Raw genomic sequence first — 26812 nt, 5'->3', positions numbered from 1 at the left:
TTTAATCCATTCACCTACTGAAGGGCATCTAGGTTGGTTCCATAGTTTAGCTATTGTGAATTTGCTGCTATAAAAATTGATGTGCTGTGTCCCTGTAGTATGCTGTTTTTAAGTCCTTTGGGTATAGGCCAAGGAGTGGGAGAGTTGGGTCGAATGGTGGTTCCATTCCCAGTTTTCCAAGGAATCTCCATATTCCTTTCCATATTGGTTGCACCAATTTTCAGTCCCACCAGCAATATATGAGTGTAATTTTCCCCCCACATCCTCACCAACACTTATTGTTGTCTTCATAATAGCTGCTATTCTAATTGAAGTGAGATGATATCTTAGGGTAGTTTTGATTTGCATTTCTCTAATTTCTAGAGACGATGCACATTTTTTCATATCTTTGTTGATTGATTGTATATCCTTTTCTGAGAAGTGTCTGTTCAGGTCATTGGCCCATTTACTGATTGGGTTATTTATTCTTTTGGTGTTTAGCTTTTTGAGTTCTTTATATACCCTAGAGATTAGTGCTCTATCTGATGTGTTAGGGGTAAAAATTTGCTCCCAAGATGTAGGTTCTCTATTCACCTCACAGATTGTTTCTTTTGCTGAGGAGAAGTTATTTTTTGTTTGTTTGTTTGTTTGAATCCATCCCATTTAATGATTCTTGGTTTTAATTCTTTCACCAAAGGAGTCTTACTAAGAAAGTTGGGGCCTAATCCCACATGTTGAAGATTAGGAACTACTTTTTCTTCTATTAGATGCAGAGTCTCTGGTTTAATTCCTAGGTCCTTGATCCACTTTGAGTTTAGTTTTTTTTTTTTTTTTGCATGGTGAGAGAAAGGGGTTTAATTTCATTTTGTTGCATATGGATTTCCAGTTTTCCCAGAACCATTTGTTGAAGAGGCTATCTGTTCTCTAATGCATGTTTTTGGCACCTTTGTCTAATATAAGATAATTGTAATTTTGTAGGTTAGTCTCTGTGTTCTCTATTCTGTACCAGTTGTCTCCCAGTCTGTTTTGGTGCCAATACTATGCTATTTTTGTTACTATTACTCTGTAGTGTAGTTTAAGGTCTCGTATGGTGATCCACCTGCTTCACTCTTCCTGCTAAGGATTACTTTAGTTATCCTGGGTCTCTTATTTTTACAGATGAATTTCATGATTGCTTTTTCTATTTCTATGAGGAATACTATTGGGATTTTGATTGGAATTGCATTATATCTGTTTAGTGATTTTAATCTTCCAATGGCTTCTCATCACAAAATCTGAAGTTCTCACTCAACTGTAAATGCCCTGGCATGACTAAGATCTTCTTTTCCTTGCTCCACTGGCCTCTATCTTTCCTATTTCCTGCCACTCTTTTGTTGTTGTTGTTGTTATTGTTTTCAAAAGTTTATTTTATTCTGGATCCCCTAATGTCCTAATTTTTTATTGATATACAATGAGATTCATTCTTTGTGCCATAAAGTTCTAGGTCTTTAAACAATGGAATTTTCATGTAGCCATCATTGTAGTTTCATACAGAAAAAGCTTTATTCTTCCAATAAACCACTTTTGCTTAATTTATTATACCTTATTCCCCTAGAAAACTCTGGTAATTTTACTGACTTTTTACTTTTGCCTTTCAAAAATAACATATAAATAGAAAACCATATCTGATTTTCTCAGATGGCTCTTATTCATTTGGGCATTTAAGATTCATCCATGTGTCTTTGCCTTATTTGCGATCTCATCCCTTTTTATTTATTTAAAGTATTACATTGTATGGGTGTGTCATAGCTTAAATAGTCATACATTGAGTGACAGGTATCTTGGTTGCTCCAGTTTGAGGTGATTATCAATACAGCTGCTGTAAATACTGATATTTTGTTTTCTTTCTTTCCCTGGACATGGATTTTCAACTTATTTGAGTATATACCCAGGAACAGGAAGGCTGGATAATGTATTGTTCACCATTGTAAGAAACACAAACTGTCTTCTAAAGTGGCTGTACCATTTTGCTGTCTCACAAGCAATAAATGATAGTTCTTATGGGTTTGTATTTTTGCTAGCAAATGGTTTTGTCAATGTTTTGAATTTTAGCCATTCCATAAGTGTGCAATGATTATTTCAGTTTACTTTAATTTATAGTTCCCTAGTGGCACAATATCAAGTCTCTTTTCATATGCTTATTAGTCTTCTCCATATCTTCTGGGATTTGACATCTGTTTATATTTTCCACCCTTTTTTTAAAAAATTAGAGCTTTATTGTTATACATAGTAGTTGAATTCATCCTGAAAAACACACACATGGAAATTTTGGTTCATGATCCTCCCCGTTTTTCCTCTTTTCCTCTTTCCCCTGTCCCCTCCTGCCACTCTTACTGTGCTGTGCCACATGGGCTTTGCTGCATCTCAAACTGGCTGGACTCACGCCTTTGTATTTGCTATTTTTCTATTGCACTAAATTCATTCCTCGTGTATCTCCAGTTTCTTTTCCTCCTAATTTAACTTTTCTCTCAAAAACAGTCTCCTGAAAAAGATCTTTTCTGTGCACCTTAGTTAATATATCACACTTCTCCCCTATTTCCTCTATTTATTCACTTATTCTTTTAAAATTTTTTTCTATACCACTTATCACTACTTTGTATTATATTTTATATTGGTGTTTACTTTCATTTTGTGTTAGCCACTAGTTTGTAAATTCCATGGTGGTCCATATGTTTATTTGGAGATACCTGAATGGACAGTAGTCTGAGAAATCTAAATTAACATAATAACTTTTACCCATCAGTTTAACAAAAAAATTAAAACTGGTTTATGTCAAGTGGCTTTCAGAGTGTGATAAATCTTATGTTCTGCTAGTAAATGTTTAAGCAGTTGTACCTTTCTGGGTAGTAGTTTGGCAGGATTTAGTGACATAATTATGGTATCTCTTAAAAATAAATAATCAGGGCTGGGGGTGTGGCACAGCAGTAGAGCGCTCGCCTAGCCTGTGCAAAGCCCCAGGTTTGATCCTCAGCACCACATAAAAATGAATAACTAAAATAAAGATATTGTATCAACTAAAAAAATCAATATTAAAAATAAATAAATATTCATATCCTTATACATATATGCTCTCTCCTGCAACTCCATGAGAGAGCAGATTTGAGGGAGTTCATTAGATCATTGTGTAGACTATTAGTCTTGGAACAATCTTTGGAAGTCCATCACAGTAGATGTGGCTGAGTAAAACCACAGTGGATGAATTTGCAGTGATGAAATATTATGCAGAAGTTTGAAAAATCAAGTCAATTGATAACAGCAACATGGATAAGTTTTTTTTTTAAAGAATTTTTTTAATATTTATTTTTTAGTTCTCGGCGGACACAACACCTTTGTTTGTTTGTGGTGCTGAGGATCGAACCCGGGCTGCACGCATGCCAGGCAAGCGCACTACCGCTTGAGCCACATCCCCAGCCCGCAACATGGATAAGTTTTAGAAAAATTGCTAAATTTTAGAAAGTGAGAATTGGAACAAAATATTTTAACATAGATTGAAATGAATACACATAAGTACAACTTTGTTCAGAGATACATACTCACCTAGGAGCACACTGAACATATTGGGTGGGGCCCACCCTAAAGGTAGGAGTGGTAGGAAAATGACAGTGTAGTGGGAGGTGAAGAAGAGTATGATAATAAAATGAAAAAAAGAAAAAAGAAGAAGAAGAAAGGGACTGCCGCAGTCCGGCTGCAGCAAAATAACCCGGGGGGGTGACGAACAATTTGTGAAGACTGATACAGCAGGAGTGGGAGCCGTTTATTGTAGGACAGGAGGGGTATATATACATTACACACAGCTTATCTTAATTAACATAAACTAGATACAGCAGTCAACCAATAAGGAATCTCCACACTTAATGGCTCTCTGGCGTTACTTCACAAACCACTTCCTCTGCAAAATGCCAGGCGCCATCTTGACTTGTTTACAGACCCTAACAAGGGACCTTTTTGGAATAGTTGAGCATGAGTGCAATGAAGTGAGGAGCATGAGGTACTCAGTTTTATGTGCTTGCTGTCCAAGAAATAAACATGTCTGCGAAACCTACTAATAGATTTTGCCAGAATTACTTAATTCTGAAACTGTGCTCTACTTTTATTGTTTGCCATCAGAATTTCTCAGGAGTTCAGTCCCTTAGAGACTCAATGCTTCTTTTATGCCAAAAAAATTCTTTTTTTTTCTGTTAAAACATTTGGAACATCCATTATTATTTGTGGAAGTGGAGGATATACTTGAGAGAAACCAATAAATATCTTGTGAAATACTGACAAGACCCATCTTCACATATTATATTTCATTTCTTTCCAACTGCTGCACTTTTAAAGATGCTTACTTATTTGTGTGGCTTAATAACTCAGGCCTGTTGCTAGGAGAGTAGCTTTTAAGTGGTCTCACTACAAAGTGATAATAAGTATGTGAGATAATGTATATGCCAATTAGTTCCAGGTAGCCAATCCACAATGTATACATGTTCTGAACCAACATGTTGTATATGATAAATTAGTGTCATTTTTTTCTATAAAAACTGGCAATAAAATTACTACTATTTGAGGCTATTAGACAGACACCAGTAAACTCAATGACATATCCAATAGGTCTTTACTCATGACACTCTTTCTCCCTCTCCCCCTCCCTCCCTCTGTCTCTCTCTCTCTCTCTCTCATGTAATTGAAACATGGTATAGAAAAGTAATTTGTGTGCTCTTGATTAAGTCCTTACAGGACCTGCTGTGCTGAAAGAATCTTTGTGCTGAGTTGTATAGCACAAGCTGAAATGTGCACTAAATCAACAGAATGTCCTGGCCAAGTACACATTATGAGGGAAACTATGGGGAACTTTTAAGTTAATCTGCTAGAGTTGAAGAAAATCTGGACTAAAGCTATGAGGACTGACCTTGGAGTCTCCATGCTATTTCTCTTTAACAACTTGAGAAATCACATGATATCCCTGGACTGAGTTTCTTCACCAGCAATATGGTGTATGAACAGTAGTTACCTACATGATTTTTGTGGGATTCTAATGGAATAACAATTGTGAAAGAGTTCCACTAACTTCAGCTGTTATATTTTAAGGGATTAAGGGATTAAGCATTAACCACGAGGATGCACCTTTCCCTAACCATGTCTCTCTTGTTTGAAAGTGAAAAGCAACAAAACAAAAGGTGGGGATAGAAGAAAATAATTTTGAAACTAACAAAAGCAGAAGAGAGTCAGAATCAAATCAGAAGTTGAGAACGAAAGTTATATCAGTTATGGCAGACCATAAAAATAAGACCTGTTGGGCACACTCCATCAGCCTCAGATATGCACAAATATACTTTTCTTGTTGGAAACTAAGGTCTAAATTGAGTACAATTTAGCAGCAATCTCTAGCTGTTTCTTCCTTCTTTCCCTCCTTCCCATCTGAAGCTTAAATCACCCCAAATTCCTGAAGTTGAAGCTCACTTTCAGGACCTGTATGTGTGGGGTCTTCAGATATTATTGTTTGAAAAGACTATAAATAGCAGGACGACTATAATTTTTCACCCATTAACTGGCCATTTTAAAGAGCTGCATGCACACTAGAATTATTTCTGGCAGCTGGGACATATAGTCATGCTAGGTAACACTGACATGAATATTTCCAGGACCCCTGGGCTGCTGAGTCAAATTGATCTACAAGCACCATACCAAAGTTGAAATATTTAATTCTGTTCTCACTAGCACAATTATGAGGATCATGGGATATTTAGTGTTCTTTGAATTTCACCCCTGCTCAGCTAATTTATGGGGTCCTCAGTGCTTGTGAATTCATTTTCCTTAGCTTAAATAGGAAATTTTACCACTTCCTTGGAGGAATGTAATGAAGTTGGGGAATGTAACATCCTTGCCATGTTGAGGTACCAGCCATTTGCAGAATGAGGACACCAACATTTTGAGTCATGTCGTCTCTGGTGTCACAAAGTTCTGGTATTCTTACCACTGGTCACTCTGCACAACCCCTGTGTGTCTTCACAATACTTTAGTCATCCTTTCTTGTGTTTATTTTTTATTCTCTCTCATCTTGTATAAACTATGAGACATTGCTTCCAAAATCTCAATAAAAATTTTAACAAAATGACTTTTTTTCACCAACTGTTTCTGCCTGGGACTCTGGCACAAGTTACTGGAGAAAATATTGATAATACCAATTATTCCATCAGTATTGTACTGAAGCTCATTACTCTGTTCTATAACTGATATCTATCTTTATAACAGTTTAGAGACCTTATCTCTATCCTCCATAGATGGATCATATTAGAATGATCTTTGGCAGCCCATAAAAATACAGACCCATTGGGCATACTCCATCAGCCTCAGATATGCCCAAATATGCTTTTCTTGTTGGAAACTAAGGTCTAAATTGAGTACAATTTAGGAGCTTAATCCAATACTCCTAACAGACTAATAGAGCACAATTACAGCACTAGAGAGTTGCTAATTACAGTCTCAATATTGTTCAGCAGACTCTAAATGCCATTTCCAATTAGCAAAGAGTGTGAGTGGGACTGGAGCTACATATTAAGGGAGGAAGTTCATGAATACCCTCCAGATTTTGACTCCCCACTCCAGGGAGGAAAAAAATCTTGATTAAAACAGAACAGCAGGGATGATTGTGTTCTTACTGTAAGATTCCTAGGCTGCCCACATTGAAGAATTTTGAGAATTAATTAAAACCAGAGTTGCCTCAGCTAACAGTTCCTCAGTTCATAAAGGGCCTTGGAGTTCCTGTAGTGAAATAAGGGAAGCTTTGTAGAGTTTTGAGAAATATGTAGCCATGCACAGTCTTACACAACCATACACAGGATGGTTTGAAATGGGTAAAAATAGACCACAGAGGAAACAACTAGGAATATATTAATAAAACATGTGAGATAATATAAAAGCAGACTAGTAATAGTGGGGTAGGAATAAGAAAAAAACACTTAAAAATAATTGGCATGATTTGTGGATGGGTAGATATAGAAAACCTTATATCTGCATATTACAGAATTTCAAGGTTCTACTTAATGCCTTTGGAGTTACTTCAAATATGGGATACAGAGAAAGAAAAAAAAAAGAGCAAAGAAAAAGAGAACTGAGCTTGTGCACACCTCTCAGGTCTACTTTAGTTAGAGCAACACCAATGGTCTGTTTTACACGCTGGATTCTTTGTACTTTCTTGTAACTTTCTGATTTTTAAATTGTTTTGCATAATTCTAATTAGATTCATCTGGTTTCAAACAGAAAAAGAAGAGAGAGATGAAGAATCAATTTATGGACCCTCAACTTCACCCTACCTATTTTAAAGAAGGAGTTCACTGGAAATTTCTTGGGATATCTTACAGAACTAAAGGAAGGCTTTAAGAACAATCCTTAAGGAAGAAAAATAATGTCCAGGTCTATTTCAGGGAGTTCAGCAAATTGAAATTCATGAACTTTCTCTTTAGGGTGTTTCCATTAAGGTGATATCACTCTCAGGGATCTCAACTGAAAACTGCCCTCTTACAACTTTGCAGTCCTGAGATAGAGAACCAAGCCTAACTGGACCCATGTGACTGACCGACTGCATCCTCTTGGTGTGCCTGGATTGAAGCATCCCAGCTCTAGGTGAGCCCGGCTCAAGGTTACATGCCATCCATACTAGTTATTTACAGAATAGAGCCCGCAGGATTGATATGAGCAATAAAGTATAGAACCACGAATACCCTCCAGATTTTGACTCCCTAAACTGGAAAATAAAAGCAGCCAGGTGCACAGATGGGAAGACAGGAGATTCCATCAACATTGAGAGCAGTGTCATGGAATTCATTTTGGATATGTGGTTTGATTTTGCACATCTGGCAATATGATGAGATAATCCAGTAGATAAACATAAAGGATATTAACTTTCAGGAAGGTCAGAATTGGATATAAAGATTTGAGTCACTGGCATAGGGGTAATAAAAGTAACTCAGAGAATAAATATCTTTTTATGAAGGACAGGGTCATACAGAGGAGCCTGAGATAAATTGTCTCATTGCCTCTATAGAGGGGGAAAGTCCCTGTGGTTTCTATAATGCAATGCAGGCGTTTTAGATTATGAGGCTATAAATCAGGAATGTGATTTACAAATCAAATTGAAGGCTGCTGAATTTTCTTAGTCACCCCGGTTGTTTTGTCATGCTGACCCAGAGTGTCACTTGACCTTTGTGGTCTAATGCTTCTTCATAGAAGTATGTATCCTGATAGTGACTCATTCTATCCTGTAACATTTGCTCAGTTGCTTCTTTGCAAAGACTCACTCCAGAAAGGAGGTGATATATTACCTTCTGATCTTTGGAAAAAAATACGGAAATTCCATAACAGTACTTAGAGTCTCTCTTACCTCCTACACAGATGCTGGCTCAGGTTCCATGCTGAGCCCTCCACAGTGTCTTTGGGGAGTGGGGAACAAAAGAAGACTTTCACTGGGAGCTGCCTCTGTCTTCAGTGGCTCATAGCAGTTTTTCCAAATGCTGGCTCAGCAACAGGCACATGCTTCAGAGACCACAGAGCACGATGTAATATTCACTACCACAGTGAAATTGGCCCAAATAATTTATTTTGCAAAATTCCAGAATGAGGCCAAGGTATAGAAATATAGCTGCATAATTTATAGGTCCCATTTAAGTCTTCTTCCTGTGAAATTAAATCCTACCCTTTTTCCTACTACTTCTTGCAACAGCAGTTTCCTGGCACTGCTGAAAAATCATTGTTCTTGAGAACTCTACTTTTTAGAGCCATGGAAGACTGTAAGCTCTGGATTAACCTCCAACTAACTGAATGTGAAGTCCTCACTCAGGAAGCTTCAAAGCTAGCTTCACTCCATTTTCTAGGTGGATCATTCCAAGGGCTAAGCATGTCTGGCCTAAGAAATTAATTGTGGTTTATGAGAGTGAAGCATTGGATTTTGGAATGATATAATTCTGTACTCTAGTTCAAAGATTTTTGTTGTTTTGTTTTGTGTGCTGGGGATTAAACCCAGAGATGTTTTACCACTGAGCCTCATTCCCAGCTCATTTTATTTTATTATTTTTTTAAATTTTGAGACAGGTCTTGCTAAATTGGTGAGGCTGTCCTCCAATTTGCAATCCTTGTGCCTCAGCCTCCAGAGTTATTGGGATTGCAGGCTTGCACCACCATGCCTGGCTCTATTTCCAGCTTTTTACACTGTCTCAGGGTTTTTGCATTGCTATTTCTTATGCACACACTACTATTCCCTTAGCCTATAGCAGGGCTGAAACCTCATCTCACCACTTAACTGTCACTTCCCCAAACATGGCTTCCCTGACCAGCCCAGTTAAAGTAGAATCCTCCTATTCTCCTTCAAAGTATTTCCATCACAGTCCTGTGCTTATTTACTTTAAAGCTTTTTTCTTTGATTATAGTATTTTTCAAATGTATAGTTTTTTATCTTCTTCTTTCTTTTAAAAGTTAAGTTACCTGAGAGCAGAAAGTATAATCACATTTGTCTTACTTCTGAGAAGCAGAACAGTGTCATAATTCTCATTTTTCTTTTCTTTTTTTTCCTTTGGTGTCAAAGTCCCTTTATATTCTATAAATAACTGAATAACCCAATGAAATTTTGTGATTGATTTATACCTATTGATATTTTCAGTCTCAAGAATAAAAACTTAGAAATTTAAAGAAATTATTGTTATAATCAGCATTTTTATTGATAGAACCAAAAGACCTGACAAGAACAATTTTAAGGAGGAAAAGTTTATTTGGGGGCTCATGGTTTCAGAGGTCTCAGTCCATCAATAGTCACTCCATTCCTCAGGGCCTGAGACAAAAGAGAACATCATGGTGGAAGGGTATGACAGAGGAAAACAGCTGGGGACATGGTTTCAGGAAGGGGAGAGAGAGAGAGAGAGAGAGAGAGAGAGAGAGAGAGAGAGAGAGAGAGAGAGAGAGAAAGAGACAGAAGAGAGAGACTGACTCCACTTGCCAGGGACAAAAATAAAGCTTGCCCCCAATGACCTACCTCCTTCAGCCAGCACCTTACCTGCCTACAGTTACCACTCAGTTAATCCCTATCAGGGGATTAATGCACTGATTAGGTTAAGGTTGTCCTAACCCAATTATTCCATCTCTAAACCTTCTCCATTCTCGAACACATGAGCTTTTGTGGGACACCTAATTGAAACCATACTACATATGTTCAGTGATTAATTAAAAAAAAACAAAACTGAATTATTACATGTTAAAACATATAGCATGTTTTTCATTTTAAAAACGATGTTTTCCAAGACATACTAAAACAATCAGTACAATGAGTGCTATTGCTTTAGAATTAATACCTGGCTCTAAATGACTAATCATATTCCAATGATAGTTTAACAGCAAACATGCCAGAGTTGCATTATGTTTGATCTAAATGGAAATTAAAACCTGCAGAGGAGAATATGCAAGCCTTCATAACTGCACTAATAACTGTAGTCAGTAGCCATATGTGGCTATTTAAATTTAAATGAAACAAAATTAAAAATTCATTTCCTTGGTTTGCACTAGTCACTTGTCTAGTTTTCTTATTTAGAAACATACTTATAAATGACATGCAAATTAAAGTTTGAGTAAGTTTCCAAGTTTAATAATTAGTGACAGCTCAGGATTGATTTACATGAATAGCAACTGAATTAGTTTTGATTTTGTTTACAAGTGATGAAACCAAACTAAAACTCCATTTTGAAAAACAAAGTGCATTCATATGGAAAGATGTTGGATCACAAGACACTGATTTTTAAAAAAAGCTATAAATAAATAGAAGATCAGCAGAGGAAAGGGGACAGGGAGAGGGAGGAGGAGAACTGAACTAGAGCAGATTATATTCCATGCTTGTGTAATTATGTCAAAATGGACTCCAATATTATGCATAACTAAAATGAACTGAAAAAGAAGTACAATTGCAGGCACAGCTGAGAGCAGATATTGACATTTTACCATGCGTCATCTTCCTCCTCTTCTAAGGTTTGCTCTACATGGCATTGTTCCATTTCTCAGGTTGGCACACAAGATAGAGTGAAAGAATTAACTTCCAGCTACCAAACAATAAACTTAGAAACTATGGTTCAAAGTGAAACACCCTTACTGAGATAAAATAATAATAATAAAAATTTCCAGGATAGGACTTTGACCCAGCTCAGGTGGTCATATACCTATTTATTAACTACTCATAGGGTTTAGTTCCTTATCTGCATCAAGTGTACAGCTCTGGAAGCAGAAGATAGGTTAGTGATACTTTAACTGTGTGGGTTGAAAAGGAATGGAAGAAGAATGGTTACCCCAAGGAAATTTGATATGCTATATGAAAAGAGGGAAGAAAATTGCAGTATGGAAAAATAGCACATCTTTATAGGGTCATATCAAATAAACATTGTTCTGTTATTATTAGACACTGATTTTATATAATGTAGTCCCTAGATTTTAATAGGACATTTCATGTCAAAGGAGTGAGTCTGGTAAGGAGGGTACTCGATAGTGAGGCCAGCAAATTGCAGGGAGTGGGTTCTTTCACTTCTGTCAAGCAAACCATTCTCTTCCCTTCTGTTCTCCATTTTCCCCTTCCATCTATCTCATAGAATACTCTCTAAACTTGCTATTCTAATGGCCATTCTTCTAAAATGTCCTGATTTGATCTGGTTTCCATCAAAATAAAGCACAGTGTAATGTGAATGCTTTATGTGCATGGGACTGAGTTTGACTTCTTTGTTCACTAATCATCTTATTTTATAAAAGTGGACACACAGATGTAAGTGGTGGGAACATGAGGGTAAGAGAATAATTCTATAAAATTCTATAAAATAGGCCCCCGACCCCCAAACACATTCATGATTTCTTTCCAACAAATAATCTACCTGAAGCTCTGCCTGGCTCATGTGGACAGAATATGTCACATTTTCAACAAACTACATGCAATCTACAGGAGAAATGCAGGCCCCAAATAATGTCAATAAGTGGAACCAAAGTTACTCTCAAGGGGGAGACTATTGTAACACTTTTCACAGACTAGATCTTGGAACTCAAAGAGATAAGGTCCTCCTAACAACAAAATCTGTAAGAATTTGAGGTTAGAATCCAATTTGACCGGACATGGTGGCACATATTTATAATCCTAGTGGCTTGAGAGGCTGAGGCAGGAGGATCGTGAGTTCAAAGCTAGCCTCTACAAAAGCAAAGTGCTAAGAACGCAGTGAGACCTTGTCTCTAAATAAAATACAAAATAGGCCTGGGGATGTGGCTAAATGGTTGAGTGACCCTGAGTTTAACCTCTGATATAAAAAAAAAAAAGAGTCCAATTAGAACTAGTCAGCTAGGCCAAGAGTTGTCATGGCAGTGGGGACTTGAAAGTCTGATGTCAATTTGCTTTGAGTCAAAAGTCAAGAGGTGGACCTGGATGGGACTCTCTGGAAACTTTTCTGAGATCCTCAATAACACTGAATCAGAAGGGGCATGCTGTTCCTCTCCTCTCTGAGGACCCACTGCTTCCCTTAAGAGGGTTCCCTTTCCTATCCCTTCTAATAAGTCATTCCTGTTACCCCACATCACATGTCTGAAATCTCTCTGACTTAAAGGGGAGTTTTCACACAGCCTCAGTTTCCCAAAAGTCCCAGCCCTGTAACACTTATAGGTCCTCAACCTCTTTGAACACCAGTTTTATGGGCTGTAAAATGGGAAAGATATTAGTGCTTGTGAGTACTCAATGTTGATGTATAAGAAACCCCACGACAGAGCCTGACCCAGGTTGTGTTTAGCAACAGATAGTTCCTTTCCCTAACTCTACTTCCTGTCTAATTTGTATGTCCCACTGTCTCATTATGCTTGGCCACCATTGTCTTCCAATTAAACTGGTTTTTCCAGCTCTAAATGTTCTTGGAGTCTACTCAAAGAATCCTCACTGATAATGTATATTTAGAAAGAAAGAAGTCTAAGACTAGACTTACCTATTGAGGAAATCAGGTGAACAATTAAAATGTCCTCAAAAGTTAAAAAAAAGAGAGAGAGAGAGAGAACTTTTCTCATTCTAAACTTCTTTCTCACCCACTTATCAATTCTAAGAAATTCCTATTTAGGATAGTGTCTGCAAACAAATCAAGGAATTCCTATTATGACTCTATTTGGATGTAAATATTAATCATGATAATGAAAATTAATAGCTATTCGTAATCAGGAACAGCAAGAATTGTTAATTAGATGAACCTAGAAAGCAGGGAAATTTGGAAGGAGAGGTAGAGATAATGGGTCTAGAGCCTATAGTACTCTCTGGACGTGGCAGGAGTTGGTAATGATGGTTAGGAAACTGGGGCCTGATCCTCAGTGGGAACGACAGGCACCCACACATTTCTTTGTGCATGTGTTTAGTCAGAATGTATAAAATAATAATTTTCTTGTCTGGAAAAATCTTGGTTATAAGGGACAGGTATCAAAAAAAAAAGGTAAAATTTGGGTTCTTCCTAAGCTCACAGTATGATTGACATTAAAAAAAAAAAAACTATCTTCAATAAAGCCTGGTGAGTTTCATAATAAGCTAAGTCCAGGTGTTCTAGAAAAATATAAGTAGTACTCTAAGTCATCTAACCCAAGGATTCAAATTGAACTTTGTGAAAGATAAAACATTGATGCTGAGACTTGCATGTGTCTAGAACTTGACCAAGAACTAAAGGACAACTTTTTCTAGAAAGAAGAAATAAGTTTTATACAAGCCTGCACACTACATTAAAAAACAAAAATAAAAGAATATATAGTATATTTAAGGTACAGAAATAAGAATCTGTATCCCTGAAATATAAAATATATGAAAAAATATAGATATGACTGGAAAATCATGTGAAACTGGACATGGGGTGGGAAAGGGAGCATATGCACCTTGCTGAGGAGCATGATTTTACCCTAAATTAACCCAGGACCACTGTGATATTTTAAGCAGAATAGTGATATACTAGCATTTACTTTCATCAAGGACATTCTGGTTGTCATATATTGGAGGGAAGCATGAATGAAAAAATATCATTTAAGAGATTGCTACAACAATCCAGTGAGAGGTGCTAACTATTGGAACTAATGTGATGATGATGATGACAACAACGATGGTGATGATTGTGATGATTTTGATGATACCAGTGTTGATGGTGGCCATGCTGCTGCTGATGCTGTTGTCTTTAGGAACTATCAGGCTTAATTTTCTTCAAGTCTCTACAGCTGCCCTGTCCACTACTATAGCCAGTAGCCAGATGTGGCTATTTAAATTTAAATGAAATACAATTTACAAATTCAGTTAGTAGCACTGTGCATATTGCAAGTGCTACCCAGCTACATGTACCTAATTACTATCATATTACATAATGTATGTGCAAAACATTTGCATTATTGTGCACAGTTTTGTTGGACAGTCCATCCCTGTGGTTTTCCTCTATGTGTAAAAGAGCTTAATTTCCAGCTGTTTCCAGCCTTATATGTTAGGATTAATCTTATCTTTGGCAATGGAGGAATTAAAACATTAACACAATATTTGGAACTCAGGAAGCATCCAAGAAATATATATTATATAAGAATATACCTCCTAGACATAATTCTTGCTTTTATCAAATTGCTCTTGTGGATAATCAAGGTCAAATAAACTCCGGAAAAACTATTCTTATGCTTTGTGCTGTACGGTAGGTAGGCCTTATTCACTGCCTTGTTAACCAACCTGAAATCGCATTCATTGCAATACAAGAGAGTATTTTTGTGCACCCTCAGTTTTATTTTAGCCATCAATTTTTTTTTATTCCAAATAGGTGTTTTGGAGCTGTCAAAATAGTTATAATAAAAATCAATATTTTGCTGGTTAAATGGTGGAAGAGACTTCTGCCTCTCTCTTGTTCTTCAAAACTCCTTGTTAGACAGATTTGTAGAATTTTAGGGCTCAAAAGAAGAGTTTGAAAAACATGGTTGCAGCCAAAATGGCATAGTATTTAGTGCACAAATTCTTAGTCTCAATTCCAATTTACCTAATGCACTTCAGTAGGTAAATTGGAATTGAGACCTCCTTGAGCAAATCTTTTAGTACTCAGAACTTTGATTCTTTTTGTGTGTCTCCAAAATAAGTGAATCAAAAGTTCTTAATTTACAGATTTCTGTTCAGATCTGCAGAGGTAATGAATGTGAAAGTAGCTTGCAAACTTAGCTGGTATGCCAATAGGACAAATATTATTGCTGCTTCTTTTGTCAGACTTCCACCCAAAACTGGAGCTGATTACCTGCTAACAAATCATCTCATCAATGCTGAAATACTACACAGAAGTGAGGATATACATTTCCTCAATCGGTACTATGTGATTTCTTCAGAACAGAGAGGCATCACTACTCTGCCTCCATAATTCATGGTCAACCATAGAAACAGGAAAATTTTTGTCCAGGGACTCCTCTCTCTTAAAGAACTCCAATATGGCTCCTTTAGATGTGTGTAGAGGAAACTAGGGGGATAAATTGGCATGTAGTCCAAGAAGAACATCAAAGTAATAATTTTCTTGACTAAGAAAACAAGACCAATGTGATCTATTGAGTTTGAATGCAATTGGAAACATCCTTGGATGTTTGGATGATACAAAGCAGGATGTGTTGTATGACACAAAACAGGGAAAATGAAAGACAAGAGAAATGAGAGCTTAATCTTAAAGAAGTAAGTTTTACAGTAGCTGGAGGGATATGGTAATTTATATCTCAATGATGTTTCAGTAAGGCAATAATTCCAAAAATCTTGAAGTGCACATTCATAAAAGACTAGGAAAATCTTGGCAAATGGAATGAAATAGGATGTTGTACATAGACTGAAAAAATAAAATTCCTGAATGTATTGCACTGTAATTTTTTCCCATACATAGCAAAACTCAATTAATACAGTGAGTAGCTTACATGACCCATTGATTGGCTTAAGTGGTTAAAGTAACTACAAAATTGAAAACTAGCCAAATCCAATCACTGACTGCAGTAGTTGGCTTCCAACATGGTCCCATGATCTTTGACTTCTAGTATTTATGCCCTTGTGTAGAGTCTACCCCCACAACAAAGGAGATCTGGCTTGTGTGACAAACTGAGTATAATAAAATTGATAGTGTGTGATTTGTGAGACAAAATCATAAAAGCCATCACAGCTTCCTCTTTGCCCCTTTGGATCTCTGAGAAGCTATCTTCCAAGTCCTAAGAATACTCAAGCAGTCCCGTAAAAAAGACTTATCAGGTGGAGCTGAGATCTCCAACCAACAACCAACACTGAATTGCAAACCACATGAGTGAGTCAGCCTAGAATTAGATTCTCCAATCTTAGTCATGTTCTTCAGTAACTAAAAACTGGCCAAAAGGTGATTGCAACTTCATGAGAAACCTTGAGTTAGACTACTGAATTAAACACTCTCATATTCCTAAGCCACAGAATATGTGGTAAGTAATAATTATTTCTTGTTGATTTCAGTCATTAAGCTTTCAGTTTGTTCATAATCCGCAGTCAAGAATAACTCACTCTAATTTCATTATTAAAATTTTGAACAAATTGTATACTTTTCATATTGGAAACAGAGACATTCTAAATTTTTAGAGATCCATTAAGGAAAATGAAACAAGATATGAAGGTATGTGTAAAAAAATAATTTTAAATTTCATATGAAATGTTTGCCAATATGAGGTCAAAATGTCTTAAAATTACAAAAGTGCAAAAAGATGTTCCTTACAAATAGAAATGCATCTATCAGAGATTGTTCAAGACAACATAAAGGGAATATCTATCATGGCTGCACAGAGAATGAGATAGCTTCATTACAAAATAAGATATCTAACAGAATAAGATGAAGAAATGATGTTGACAATATGGATCAATGAGCCATAGATGAAACATAGTATTAATTAACAAAATAATAGAAGTCTTTTATTGGAATCCAAATGTATATTATTTAGATATTTTTGGATTATAAGCAACAGAATATGACCCTGGCTACACTTTAATTAAAAAAAATGATTTATTGAGAAGATATTAGGTAGTTCCTTCAAATTATGGGAAAACTCACCTAACTATGGGAGAACTCACCTAACAAAAAATAGAAACAAGTCAGGCATAATTATTTACACATCAGAAACATCTCTAATCCTCATGAAGGGCACTTCTGGAATGAAAACTTGTGATTAATTTTTTTCACTATCTAATTTTTCATAACTCTAAGTTCTCTGAATATTTTCAATGCTCAGGTATATGTATGTGTCTAAGTTAAGAGAAGGAATAAAATCCTTTTAAATTTATTTATTTATACTTTTTAAATTGACAAAAATAATATACATTTATTGAGTACAACATATTGTATTGGACTATGTATTAATACACTGTGGAATGACTCCTATGTCCTACTTTCTGAAAATCCTCTGATCTTCATTCAAAGGGCCCAGTTACATCTGGGTTCCAAACATGAGACAAAGAATGAACATGAAAACTAGAATAATTTCTTGGCCAGTTTCAGTATGCCAACACTTCCATCTCCCTAAATAAATTGCCAACAGAAGCTTGTGTTCAATGTTATGACACATAGGTGTGACTACTATGATTACACATGTGTTGTTTCAGATAATGGCAGAGGCCACATGCACTCTTTCAACTCTGCCTAATACACACATGTATTAGGCAGCTAAGAGAGGACAGATATCAAGCAACAGTTTTCTGCTTCCTGGGCACATAGGACAACTATAGTTCCAAGTCTCTTTTGAAGTTAGTTCAGGATCTGATGAATAGAATCTGACCAAAGCATGTAAGAGAAAGTACTGCATGCCAATTTCAGGCCTGACTCTAACAACCTGAATGGTGCCTATGCCATTTCTTCTCCTTCCATGGCAAACACGGAGGTTATTCATTAAAGATGGTGACATCACAAGATATAAAAATCTTGGATCTCTGAGTGGTCATTTGGCAGATCATTTGGATACAGGGAAAGCACTGGGAAAGCTGTCCATCAGACTGGAAGTGATACATATTCATTTATCCTAGTGAGCCAGGGAGATTTGGCATAATTTTTACTACAGCATAATCTATGACTAAAACAGAGAGTTCCTTTGAGAATTAAGACTTTCCAAGAATATATTCACACCCTTAGTCATTAATTCCAAAGCATAATCTTTTTACTAGACTAGCTTAGTTAGTCATGGCCTAAGTAAAAGTCTTTTCTCTTCCACAACCATTTAAGGCTGTAGGCCAATAATCCAGATGTCTATTACTCTCCTAGCTAATTCTACTTTGCAGCCCTTTCCAGCTTTCACACCTCAGTTGTGAACACCTTAAACTATAAGACTGATTCTACTAAATTGAAACTCAAAAGGTTGGTATTGAGGTCTTTATTCCTTTCTTCCCTGGGTGGGGGATATCATTGATTCCCATGCAAATTTACCCAAGTCACCCTCAGTGGTGATCACGCTCTGTATACCAAAGAGAATTGAGGGGGTACCCTTGGTCTATTATTGACAAGCTCTATTAAATTCTCCCTTACGAACAGGGGTGGAGAAAAAAGTAGCTGACTGGCAAAATCTGGTCATTCATTGCTCTGTTTCGCTATAGCCTATAAATTAAGAACGTTTAAAATCTTTACGAAAGTATGTATATTTGTGTGTGTGATGGAGAGGGAACCCAGATCCTCCTTCATGTGAGACAAGTGTTTTGCCACTAAGCTACACCCCCAGCCCTAAAAGTTTTTAAAAGTTTGTAAATGAACAAAGGAAAAGAAGGAGAAGCAGCAACAGAAACAGTAACACCCATCAACAAAGATGTGATGTGGCCCATAAGCCCTGAATATTTACTTCCTGGCATTTCACAGTAAAAAAAAATTTGCTGACTTCTGCTTTAGAGCACTGAGAGAACTAACATTAAATTTATATAATTATGAGGAATCAATTAAGTGACACTCCTGGAAAACCATCTCACTTAAGTATCCTGGCTAAATGTTAGCAGTATTTGTATACCTAGAAATAATTTTGGAAGGCTAAATGGCTTTTTGCATAGAAATTCTTTAGCAATGGTTTTTTAAAAGTGCCTTTTGTCTGTGCTTTCTTATTTCTCTTTGGTAAATATATATTACTTGTGTTGTTTTCCAAAATATTTTCAAAAAGTATTTGTGTCTAGTTCTGGGTAACATTAAAAATAGGAATGGGGCAACTGCATCTAGTTGCACATCTTATAAAGACATTTTAGAACTTATAAGGACATTAAGAATTTTTTTTCTAGACAAGAGAAAATTCAAAGATGCTATTATAGCATCTCTGAAATATCAGAAAAATACATCAGAGGCAAAAGGCATTTCATTTATTCTGTATGATAAAAAGTAGAGAATAAATGGAGCAGCCTACAGGGAGACCAGTTTCTGTTTATTACAAGGAAACTGTTTCCAAAAGTCATAGCAGGCCAATATTTGTTATTGCTATGGAAGGTGTTGAGAAATACTTTGGATACATATTTGGCAGGAAGTTATAGAAGAGATTTGATTATGTACTACAGGACTAGACAGGAATCTCTGAAATAATTTCTACTTCATTGTATAAGCACAAAATATTGCTGTGAAAACACTGCTAATCTCAATTATGCATCCTACATCTACTCAGGCCACATAGAGTCTGCACATTAGCAGAATGTCTCATCACTGCAAATCTTTTTTACAAATGCTAATTTATAGACTCTCCAGAATCAAACTTATGAGTGAAAAATGAGTTTGATTATATTCTTTCTTTGCATTTATAGAAATTCTTCAACAGAAATCTGGTATTTGAAATGCCTCAGGATGCACTCACATAGCATGAATAAGGCAGGAGTAAAAGAGAAGAAAAGAAATAGAGGAAGAATAAATGAGAAGGATGTGATACAGCCAGGGCTCTTGTCCCAGACAGAAGAAATTACAAGGCAACTATGTTTTCCCTCCAGGAAAATCAACACAGTCTTGCTTCTTTCCATTGTTTCTGGGTTTTGTGGGATTTTATTTCTTTTGGGTTTTATGATCTTTTTATTATTCTTTAAAAATTTTCCTTGTCATGGTTGCTGAAAAGTGATCTAAAGAGAATGGTAATATGTCCAGATGGCAGTGTGAAAAGCAACCTGGGGATATTAGCTAAGCAAGTTGTGAAATCAAAGACAGCTGGGCTTTTTTTGGGGGGGTATAAATATTTTAAGGAAAAACACAACAGACAAATGCAGAGCTCAAAAGGCATCCACTGGCCTTCTACCTATATAGGTCAGAAGCCAAAACAGCATGTAATGTGCCTTACAATCTAGAGACACGAGAGACCACTGAAACAGATTTTAAGATTAGCTTCTCCTTTTGCTCCTAATTAGAATAAGATATAGTCTATGGTTGTATAATAATATCAAAATGAATCCTACTGTCATGTATAACTAAAAAGAAATCAATGAAAAAAATATATATGTTAAAAAAGATTAGTCTCTTTTTCTTGGCCCCCAAATCTGTTTAAGATTAAAGTATACAATTGTTATGATACTTATATGTCCCTAGAAGTCACTTCATTTCCCTCTCCCAACTTATCATCTGAAATAACATTAGAACTAACTGCTATTTCTCACCCCAAGTCCTGGGGATCCTGAAGGATTCAGGAATATGTAGGGGTGACAAGATTCATTAAATTGTTTTTAATATCTCTGAAAGTTTAATGGAAATCACAAGCCATGAAACACACTATCAAGTGTCTGATGTTTTTAGAATTTACCAATGGATTAAGATCACACTGGTTATTTAAAGGTGATGAAATTTGCCACCTGGCTATTGATAACGAAATAGGGCTTTCTGGGGTGTGAATGGTAGACTAGACATTGGTAATGAAACATGACCCTCTTGGTCTTGACCAAGAATGAAAGTCTTTATTAAGGGAAGAAATGAATGAAAAGAATCCTTGCTAATGAAAAGGGAGAAAACTGCAGAGAAAGATACTTCTAATTGTCCCTTAAGTCCTCACATTTTTTTGTTTGTTTTTTACTTTTAGGTTTAAAATTTCTGCAGTCTAGCTTTGAAATAACTGTATTTTATATTGTTCATTCAAAATTAACTTTCCCAGATGAACTTAGGAAATTCACCCTCTTGCAAAGAGGCAAATACATGACATTTACCACTACAGAAGCAGTAAAATTTACAATTCCCCTTTTTGGCTGTACTGATAGTATAGTTTAAAGGATAAAACAGCATTTGGAAATGTAAACACCTGGCCTTTACTTTGTCAGAGTTTTCCTTTTGGGGTGTGCATGATTTATGTGTTTCGTAAAGTTCTTTTAAAGCAGAACTATTTACTAAAGTGCCCTTCTTCATGGGCACTGACAAGAATGAAGTTGAGAAGTATGGGGGAAAATCTCAGTGTGGCAACTTTGAAGATTATAGATGTTTTTGTAACCAAAATACAGTCTCTTTCTAGTTATAATGCACTATTTCAGGTTTTCAACATCTGCCCCTGGAATTATTTTACTAATGGGTTTCCTGGCCTCCAATCTTACTAACTAGCTGCTGCAGCCAGGTAAATCTTTCTAAAGCATAGTACAGAAAGCACTTCCCACTCAAAATCCTTCAAGGACCCCTCATGGAATATAGAAAGAAGTGAAATCTCCATAGCCTGGGATTTAGGGTATTGTATTTTCAGAACTTGTAATTCATTTTGAACATTTTTCCATTACAATCCCTCCACTTTTAACTCTGGTAATAATATTGTGCTTACAGTCTTCCATTTTACCATGCACATTCATGCCTTCAAGCCTTTGCTCATGATGTTCCTTCCACTGGGTTTTCCTTTTTTTCCATTGTTAATTTTTTTCTGCACTGAACTTCTGGATACTGGCTCAAACATTTCTAATCCTTTCAGTTCTTCTGTATCTGTACTTGAATAGGAATTTTCACATGTTTTATGTGACTCTGCACTGTTTTTAGGCCCTGCCTATTAGATATATAAATTGCTCAAGATCAATAATTAAATTTTCCTTTTCTTATTTCTCCAAGGATTTAGCAGAGTCTCTAAAATAATTTAGTTGCTCCCAAAGTATGCAACAGCTAAATTATTCTTTAGAAATTATCTTATAAAAATGAAGTGAGTATGTAAGAAGGGATGCTTTTTATTATAAAAAGTGTTCATATTTGTGGTAAATCCCATGATCTTCATTAAAAGTTTCCAAGTGGCATGACCAATAATCTGTTTTATTTTACTAGACTAAAAGCCTGATTTTTGCTACTGGAAAATCATCTTTATACCAGATACATCAAAGATTCTGCCTGACTCCAGGCAAGAGCATATTATCAATGGAGAAAAAGTAGATTTCATTCTACCCCAAAGGGAATATCCTTTGCAGTAGTCAAGGATAAAAAGCCTGGAATCCTGGAGGTATGATCAAAGCACAGAGAAAAATCTTGAGGCAAACCAGAGTAGTCAGTCACTGGGTAGGACACGGGGAGGGAAATAGGCTAGAAGATTAAAGAAAGGTGAGAGGTGGAGTCTCAGGACATGGGTGAGACTCAATGTCAGAGGTAGGGTAACATAGTGGAAGCAACCTACCTGTCCATCAATAGAAGAATGGACAAAGATAATGTGATTGCTCCAAAATAAAAGAAAGATCTGTGGAGTAGAGGAAGGGGATTGAGGGTGAGGGATGAGGGAAGAGATAAGGGAAGAGCAGTGGAATGAAAATTCCTATGTACATACGCAAATATACCACAGTGAATCTCATCTTTATGTATATCAACAGGACACTAATTTAAAAAAAAATATAAGTACATAGCAGAAAGATCAGAAAATTACAGGGAAAGAAACAGGGGAAGGTAGGAGGAGAAGAAAAGGGAAATCACTAGGGTCTAAATTAGAGCAAATTTTATTCCATACTTTTATAATTATCTCAAAATGAATGCTAATGTTATATATAGCTAATAATAAATTTTTAAAAAGAGTAGATACCCAAAAAGAAAAGAAAATGTGGTACCACACCCACTTGGATGCTATTCAGCCTTTAAAAAGATGAAAATCCTTTAATTTGCAACAAAATAGATGAAATAAATTAGGCACAGAAATACAAATACAGCATGATCTCACTTATATGTGGAATCTAATATTGTCAACCTCATAGGAGCCAAGAGTAGAATGGTAGACTAGGGCCTGAGAAGGTGGGGAGATGTTTATCCATAAATACAAAATTTTAGTTATATTGGAGGAATAAGCTAAAGAGATCTGTACCATAGGGACTATAGGTAGCAATTATTTTATACTTAAAAAATTGGTTAAGAGAATAGATTGTAAGTCTTCTCACCACAAAACAATGATAAATCTGTGAGATACTGCTTATATTAATTAGGTTGATTTAGTCATTTCACCATGCATATACACTTATGAAAACATAATAATGCATTTAATATATATATATATATATTTTTGTAAATTTAATGTAATTTTTATATAAATATTTATGTAAATATTTTTTGAGGTGCTTAAAATTGAACCCAGGGCCTTGCACATGCTAGGTGAAAGCTCTACCACTGAGCTACAACCCCAGCCTCAATACACATAATTTGTATTAGTAAAAAAAAAATAAAGTATGATAGAGTAACAATTAAGTAATTTTTAGTTGTTTTCCCATTATTATTAAAAACATGAAATCCTATATCAGAACTTAGCATGATGTATCTAAAAGAGTTGAAATGATTCCAGACTTACATAGGCCTTATTGTAGTAAAATATTTGATGACTATTAGGCCTTAAGAAATACTCATAATGGCTTAGAAAATGTTATTACTATCTAAAATTTGGGGGAATCATTGCAGTGGATCAGTCCTGTCCTAATTCCATCACCTTAATTTTTGAAATACCTTTACTCAAGGAACTTAGGATTTCCTTTAGCCTTACTTTCTCATCGTGTTGCTTTACTCTGAGAAGGTCTTCATTTAAAAATCCTCTGAATTTAAAAATCCCTCTGAAACTTATTATTTAATTACTTAAGCCTGTTAATCTATTCTATTGTTTCTTGAGATTTACCATCTGCAAGTATTTGAAGATAAAGAGGTCCAGATACAAACCTCACAATGAATTTTCTTCAATTGAGGCTTAAAATCCAAAGTATGATGTGAGAGTCACATGATGCCAATTGTGAGTAAGGCTTTTTGAAGCTACTGGAGAACTAAGTAAGACCAGAGTGCACTCGGGGAACTTATCCACCTCCCTTCTGTTCATAAGTGAGTTAATTATTTGCTTTTTTATTCATTTATTTTTATTGATTAAAAGCAATATATTGCTTACTATAAAAATTCAAAAAATTTTAAAAATATCCAGAAAAAACTCAAATTATTCTCTTATCATCTCTTATCATCTCATTTTTTTTTCTTTCCCAAGTCATCACACATGCTATCAAGTGCTCTTCCACTGAGCTACACCACCTTGCATGTACAAGAACCTGAATTTACAGGCAGTTCCAATTCAGTATGTGTCCATCTTTCCAATTCTTTCCTACTCTCCTCTTTCACTGTTTATCTGCATTTACTAAAAAGTATGTGGATATGCAGGTTTTCTCTATGTATATTTTATTACTTACTACATAATACAATTGTATTTCATAGACATCATTTTTGTAAATTATCATGTCTGGGATGCATGTTCTCTTCACAAGTTTAAACAATGAACTAGACGTAGAAATAGGTTTGTGTCTTCTTTTGCCCTATAAATTTAGCCATCTCCTCAATTCCAAATCACAGGTTTACATTCCTGTGCTCTGATGCCAGAGAACTATTTCCATGTTAATTTCTATCTTTTTCACTCCTTTGCCATTTCTTTAAGTGAAAATTTATCAAATTTTAAGATAAATAACAACTCTAGACCAGCTGTCTGGCAGAAATAAATACATCAGAAGGCAAAGATGAAGACTGATAGTCTGAAATCTGGAACAACCCTTAGCTTAATGGTTTACTGCAAGCATCTCTCCTCCCACCTCCACATACTCCCTTCTCTTTTTCACATAGCCCCCATTTCTCCATCTCCTGGCCTTTCCTTCCTGGGTTGTTTCTTTCCTCCTGTGCTGTTCTGCATTCTTTTTCTTTTGCTCATGCACATCTTTTCTATTCTTTCTTACTCTCCTCTTTAACTGTTCATTGTATTACAGTATCTTTTAAAAATGCTGTTACAAGGGCTTAGTTAAACTTACTATGGCATATTGGTAGAGCAGAACACTTTTTAACCATAAAGATTTATGAAGTATATATTTTGATGTAGAAAAATGTATATGTTACTATATATATAATATGTTACTATATCTTTAAATAATCTATAGAGCAGTATCTATATATGGTAAAATCACCCACTGGTAAATAATTTTATATACATGGGGGAGGCGGGGAGGGAGAGAGATGGGATTTTATTAGAGTTTACCAAGATTATATTTTGGTGATAAGATTATGTTTTTATGATATTCCTTTGTATTTTTTTGTAGTTTGAAAACTTTCCTCACTTAGCATATATTACATGTAAATTAAACAGTATTAAAAGAAACCCAAACATATTTTCTATTTAAAGCTATTTTCTTTCTCTAAAATTTTGGTAGGAAAATTATGTAGATAAAAGGGTGTGCTACCAGGAGAAAATTAAATTGACATTAAAATTCTAAGTAAAAGTAAGTAGTTTTCAAATGTTAAAAGCCTAAAGGGCGGGGGGGGGGGGGGAGTAGGTTTCAAGTCAGCAGGGCTTTTGAGATGAGTGGCCACAAGGACCAGGAAGAGACTTACCAGGCTTGTCTTCCAGGTTGGGAAGGTTTCTTCCTGGCCTGAGGTTTACCAAGTTCAGCAGTAAGCCCAGAAGGAAATGAGGGGCAGAACCATGTAAACATACTTGGCATTCTGCTTCTTCCTGAGAACAAAACAAACAAACAAAAAATGTTAACAGAAGTAAATTATTTTTCACTCATTTGTGATGACTGATTGAATTCCTACTCCAATCCTCTCCTCTACCCCAGGTCTTTAGCCTTACAAACCAAAATCCAGTAGTGCTAGAAAAACCACCTGAGAGTTACATTTGAGGAGACTGCCATCTTGTGGCCCTTCAGGCCATGCTTCCACCTCAGCTTCACATTCCCCATACAACACAGCTGGATCATATTAGACTTGCTTCAGCCTTAGTCTATAGATTATGACTACAAATCCTATTCATACACTAGGAATGGGGTCTTATGTGGTCATATTTTATGAATTTTTAAAAAGAAAGAGTCATTTGAGTTAGGGTGCGTGTGGCTCATTTCTGGCAGTTTTGCCATTAATGTTATTCTGAATAACTCGCTGTTTTCAGTGTTTGCAGACTCCTAGAAATTCACAGAGTACCTTACTGTGTGAGCTTAATGCATTCTGGGGACGTTTCCCAGACCAGGGAAAGGACAGTAACACAAAAGCTTTCTGTGTATTAAGCTAACAGAGAAGATATTATAGAAATGCACCAGAATTTCATGGTGTGCAAAAAATTTTATCGGAGTATATTCAAAAACAAAAACACACACACAATATCCATCTATTCATTTTATGTTTTTCTTGAGGAAAAGACATGGTGGGCTTCAAATTGCCTTGCATCATTTTCTCCAATGGGCAGATGGTTCCTTGGTCAAATAATCAATGTTGAAATTACTAACATGTTAAAATTATTGAAAAGACTTTTATTCCAATGTTGGGTGGAATGAGGCATTACTATGCCCTTCCCAGTGTGGTATTCAATACACACTTGAAAGAATAACTGAAAAATCAAATTTGATCATGTATTTTCTTCAAAAATAAGTCAACGT

At 35.8% G+C, this 26812-nt stretch overlaps 1 long non-coding RNA gene across 1 annotated transcript in view; it reads right to left on the bottom strand.

The window, feature by feature from the left end:
• The window catches only part of LOC308642628, a 33730-nt gene extending 7761 nt beyond the window's left edge, over positions 1-25969 (bottom strand). The window contains exon 1 of the long non-coding RNA XR_014020594.1: positions 25773-25969. This is a non-coding gene — a long non-coding RNA (uncharacterized lncRNA). The remainder of the gene's footprint in view (positions 1-25772) is intronic.
• Between the last annotated feature and the right edge of the window lie 843 nt (positions 25970-26812).

The sequence above is a fragment of the Spermophilus citellus genome, assembly GCF_964194105.1.
Source record: "Spermophilus citellus genome assembly, chromosome: 2".
Lineage (NCBI taxonomy): Eukaryota > Metazoa > Chordata > Mammalia > Rodentia > Sciuridae > Spermophilus > Spermophilus citellus.
Note: the sequence above shows the minus strand (reverse complement) of the source record. Positions and strands in the feature narration are given on the sequence as shown.